We start from the raw sequence: 6,276 nt of genomic DNA on the forward strand, positions 1-6,276 counted from the left end.
TATTATTTTTTCAATATGATTCATTGTTGGAAAAAAAATAGTACACTTGGAAAGACAATATCAATTTTGATCCAATGATAGCATATACCATCTGGCGATAACAGATGTACTAATAATGGTTTCAATGTTGTTGACCAACAGGCAGCATAGTGGCATACCTACCAGTGCACCATCTGTGTCTACACTTTAATAAGAAGTGCTCACTGCTAGAAGGCTCAGTGTGGTGAAAAAACTTGAAGTAAGCAGGCAACCATGCCACAGAGACACACTTGCACTCCCTACAGCCACTTGAGTGGGTTTGAAAGAAGTCAAATTGTGGTCTTCCAAGTGGTAGAAGGGTCCTCTCAGAGACTTGCCACACAAGTTGTACAGTATATGCCGCATCAGATGTGCAACAATGCTGGTATCACTGGTTACATGAACATTCTCATGCACATAGATGAGGTTCTGGACATCCATGCAGCAAGACTACTGCCAGGATTGTCGAATTGTAAGGGCAGCAGTGACATATCATACAGCTACAACAGCACAAATAATACAAACTGTTGCGATCCAGTTATTAGCAGTGGGACTATGGGCATGCACGTTTCTAGCCCATCTTCCACTCAACCACAGCATCAACATTGTGCAGCTCAACTGTTGCTGTCATAGGACCACTTGGAAGATGGAATGGCATGCTTTGGTCCTTAGCAGTGAGAGTAGATTCTACCTGCACGCATGTCTTGGTCGTTTGTGCATATTAGATTAGATCAGCTTAGATTAATACTAGTTCCATGGATCATGAATATGATATTTCGTAATGATGTGGAACGAGTCAAATTTTCCAATACATGACATAGTTAAGATAATTTAACAACATAATTAAGTTAATATAACAACTTTTTTATTTTTTTAAATTTTTTTAATATATTTTTTTTCTTAATTTATATCTAAAAATTCCTCTATGGAGTAGAAGGAGTTGTCATTAAGAAATTCTTTTAATTTCTTCTTAAATACTTGTTGGTTATCTTTCAAACTTTTGATACTATTTGGTAAGTGACCAAAGACTTTAGTGGCAGTATAATTCACCCTTTCTGTGCCAAAGCTAGATTTAATCTAGAATAGTGAAGATCATCCTTTCTCCTGGTATTGTAGTTATGCACACTGCTATTACTTTTGAATTGGATTTGATTGTTAATAACAAATTTCACAAGAGAGTACATATACTGAGAAGCTACTGTGAATGTCTCTAGATCCTTAAATAAATGTCTGCAGGATGATCTTGTGTGGACTCCAGCTATTATTCTGATTACACGCTTTTGTGCAATAAATACTTTATTCCTCAGTGATGAATTACCCCAAAATATGATGCCATATGCAAGCAATGAGTGAAAATAGGCATAGTAAGCTAATTTACTAAGATGTTTATCACCAAAATTTGCAATGACCCTTATTGCATAAGTAGCTGAACTTAAATGTTTCAGCAGATCATCAATGTGTTTCTTCCAATTTAGTCTCTCATCAATGGACACACCTAAAAATTTTGAATATTCTACCTTAGCTATATGCTTCTGATTAAGGTCTATATTTTTTAAAGGCGTCATACCATTTACTGTATGGAACTGTATGTACTGTGTCTTATCAAAATTCAGTGAGTCCATTTACAAGGAACCACTTAGTAATTTTCTGAAAGACATTTTTGACAATTTCATCAGTTAATTCTTGTTTGTCAGGTGTGATTACTATACTTGTATCATCAGCAAAGATAACTAACTTTGCCTCTTCATGAATATAGAATGGCAAGTCATTAATATATATTAAGAACAACAAAGGACCCAAGACCGACCCTTGTGGAACACCATTCTTGATAGTTCCCCAGTTTGAGGAATGTACTGATCTTTGCATATTATGAGAACTGCTTATTTCAACTTTCTGCACTCTTCCAGTTAGGTACGAATTAAACCATTTGTGCACTGTCCCACTCATGCCACAATACTTGAGCTTGTCTAGCAGAATTTCATGATTTACACAATCAAAAGCCTTTGAGAGATCACAAAAAATCCCAATGGGTGGTGTTCGGTTATTCAGATCATTCAAAATTTGACTGGTGAAAGCATATATGGCATTTTCTGTTGAAAAACCTTTCTGGAAACCAAACTGACATTTTGTTAGTACTTCATTTTTACAGATATGTGAAGCTACTCTTGAATACATTACTTTCTCAAAAAATTTGGATAAAGCTGTTAGAAGGGAGATTGGACGGTAATTGTTGACATCAGATCTATCCCCTTTTTTATGCAAAGGTATAACAATAGCATATTTCAGTCTATCAGGGAAAATGCCCTGTTCCAGAGAGCTATTACACAGGTGGCTAAGAATCTTACTTATTTGTTGAGAACAAGCTTTTAGTATTTTGCTGGAAATGCCATCAATTCCATGTGAGTTTTTGCTTTTAAGCAAGTTTATTATTTTCCTAATTTCAGAGGGAGAAGTGGGTGAGATTTCAATTGTATCAAATTGCATAGGTATGGCCTCTTCCATTACAGCCATTCATGGCAGTGCCTCCCCCCCCCCCCCCCCCTCCCTTAAATTTCCTGCTGTTACCCCAGCCAATTTACCCTTCCCTTCCCTGTTGAGATGTATAGTCCCACCTACTGAGAGAATCAACAGGAACCACACCAATATGAGCCCCCGCACCCGTTCCAACTCCAAATTAACTCTCCCAACAGAAGAGTTCAAATGAGGCCGGTCATGGCATCTCAGGACAGATAAAAATTCAACATTGGTGTGTCTCGATGCCAATGCAATCTTTACCAGGTCACACTCTATACTGTACCCAGGATCTCTGTCGATACTGTTCCCTGGCCCTCCCACAATAACCATGGTGTCTTCCCTGGTAAATCCTTTACAGAGTGAACCTAAATCCTCTGTCACCTGATCCAGACTAGCACTTGGTTTGAAAAAATTTGTGACCTAGTATTCTGGTCCTAATTCCTCCTGCAGAAGTTGGCCTACATCTCTTGCATGAGAACTGCCTAACAAAACTTTCTTCCTTTTTCATGACTTTCCTACATATTTTTTCAATTTCCTATTGAAAGTTTGTCGTGTCCTGTCTACACCTACCTCTGCTTGAGGCTCATCAGTTTCTAACTGAAGCAACAGGTCAAACTTATTTTTGACACTCACCACAAAACTGTCAGACTTAGTTCTAGGCCTGTTCCTTCTGTTACCTTTTGCCACTTCCCACCTCTCGTTGCCCTTCTCCCTCCTTAACCTGTCCAGATCTTCCCTAGCCTGATCTAGCTCAGCCTGAAGGACAGCAAATTTCCCCTCCTGTTCCACTATCTTCCTATCTGTGGTAGGTACTGCCTCATAGAGTGCATTCATCCAAGACACACTGGCCCCAACCCAGGCCTTATGGTCTGGAATGTAGTAAGATACAACTCCCATCCATCTTCGGTATTTCTGGAGGGGATGCCAACCAGTGCTTGGTATGTGCAGAATGTTGTTAGATCCATTCTTTTTGCCATTCTTGTGACAGGAAGGTGATATATTGTTCCAACAGGATAATTATCACCCACACACTACCGATGAAACTCTATATACTCTGCAAGATGTGCAGCAACTTCCCCACCCAGCACAATCTCTGGACTTGTCTCCAAGTGAGCAAATGTGGAATATGATGGGCTGAAAAGTGACTTGTGCGACTCGTCAATGAAAAACTCTTACAGAACTATGTGAACAGGTTGTGCAGGCATGGAATAATGTTTTCCAGGACTGTGCCTGCCATCTGTCTGATTAGCTGGAAGCCAGAGTCAGCACCTGCATTGCCAGCAACGGAAGCTATACAACATACTAATACGAATGTTTCAGTATGGGTCAGTACTTGGTACATCAAAACTGCTTCTACTATTCATCTGTACATTGAATCATTTGTTGTACTCCATATACACTGTTGCAAGAATAAATCATTAGTGAATTGGAAACCTCTAGAAGTATATACATTTTTTCCAGCAGTGTAGGAAGGGGACTTAAGCATCTTCCTGTCCTAGTAAATGAACATACTGACTGCTATATTTCTGCTGCTGGCCGTAGTAGAACTGCAGCCCTTTCACTACGTGACCATTAGTGATCACAGCAGAGTCACATGGCTACTGTCATGGACTTGGCCTGTCCTGGCCATGAATCATCTATCACTCAGTGTGTCATAGACAATGAGTTAGTACTGGTTCTTTAAACTTTGTGAGAATACTTTTTCAGGGTACTTGACAAATGTAAATTACATTTATGAACTGACTTTTAATCTGTCTAGTTATTCAGATTTACATTATTCATGCTTCCTTTAAATAATTTCTAGTTGATCCTTTCTGAATGGTGACAGGTGATCATCTGCCCACACCATGCCCAGTTCTGTCTTGGGATCCATCTCTAATAACCTGACCATCAACAAGAGAGTCTCTTATTCCTTTCCTTCCATTTTATACAAACATCATGTAATAAAACAAACTAAACTACTTGCAATGTGATCCTTTTAAGTTTGAAGCATTACAAATTTGTAATTTCCTGCTATAAATCATTTTGGTAATTGGTGTACATACTAGTAATGTGACCCAAGTAAAATGAAAATTTAGCAATGTACAGCTAAGAATATTTTACCTAGGCTGGGAGTATCTGGGTTGGAATAAAATGGAAACATCACACATTGCCTGGCAAAAAGTGAAGCAGATGACATTGTTGGATGCCAATGTAACTTCTTAGACATAAACGGCTTTGGAGGATATGTAAATGTTCTGAGATGCAATACACTGTGACGGCTTTCTAGCCGACTGCCAGAGTGAATTAGTTTTTTCCATGTTTATTGTTGTCACAAGGCTTCATAGGGTATACAAGGGGTGTAAATAGCATCATATATTGAGGGATCATTGTGGAGGATAGAGATACCATGTACTTGTGTGAGGCAGTGTTATCAGAGCATGCCAGGGATAAAAAGGGGTCTCATTGTGAGTACCCATTTGGCTTGATTGTGTCCATGTTAGTGGGGCACTCAGATTTGACAGTGGCCCAGTAACACGAGGGCAGAAAAACTTGTCTTCATGATTCCACTTGGCCACAACTGCCTGTCACAATGGAGGCTAACCAAATTGTGCGCTAAGTATATCTTAACTCCTTTACATCCGTGCCTGCCATCTGAAAATAAGTAGTGGACTACATACAATACTGTGTCATCCCACACCAGTGGTTGGAGGAACACCATGAATGTCTTATGTCCTCATGAATTATCTCTCATGCAATTGTACCATGGAATCATGTTTTGACAATGCTCATCCTCACATGAGAAATGTGTGTATGAACTGTGTCCATGATGTTTTGTTACTTCCATGGCAAGCATGATCCTCAGAGATCTGTCACTGACAGAATGCCTGAGGCCAGCTTGGTCCTAATCTTCATCCCTGTGTCAGTATCAAGGACCATTTATCACAACTGGCAGCCAGCTTGCCTCAAGAAAGGAGACAATAGCTTCACAATACCGTTCCCGTCTGAGTCAGTGCACGCATCCAGGAGAGATGGGGTGCAACGTCATATTGCTAAGGGAGCTCATACTGTCAAGTTCTTTATAAATTTGACTGTTTTGTGATCATTGCAATAAAGTTAAATATCTTCTCAGCCCATGAAGTTTCATTCCATTTCATCTCCTCCTCCCCTTCTGGGTACTTCATTTTTTTGTCAGACTATATATATATATATATATATATATATATATATATATATATATTATAAAAAAATCAAAACACAAAGATGATGTGACTTACCAAACGAAAGTGCTGGCAGGTCGAAAGACACACAAACATATACACAAAATTCAAGCTTTCGCAACAAACTGTTGCCTCATCAGGATAGAGGGAAGGAGAGGGAAAGACGAAAGGATGTGGGTTTTAAGGGACACACACACACACACACACACACACACACACACACACACACACACACTTATACAGACACAAGCAGACATATTTCTGCTTGTGTCTGTATATGTGTGGATGGATATGTGTGTGTGCGCGCGCAAGTGTATACCCATCCTTTTTTTCCCCCGAAGGTAAGTCTTTCCGCTCCCGGGATTGGAATGACTCCTTACCCTCTCCCTTAAAACCCACATCCTTTCGTCTTTCCCTCTCCTTCCCTCTTTCCTGACGAGGCAACAGTTTGTTGCGAAAGCTTGAATTTTGTGTGTATGTGTGTGTGTGTGTGTGTGTGTGTGTGTGTGTGTGTGTGTGTGTCTTTCGACCTGCCAGCGCTTTC

This window comes from Schistocerca serialis, chromosome 2 (assembly GCF_023864345.2).
Source record: "Schistocerca serialis cubense isolate TAMUIC-IGC-003099 chromosome 2, iqSchSeri2.2, whole genome shotgun sequence".
Lineage (NCBI taxonomy): Eukaryota > Metazoa > Arthropoda > Insecta > Orthoptera > Acrididae > Schistocerca > Schistocerca serialis.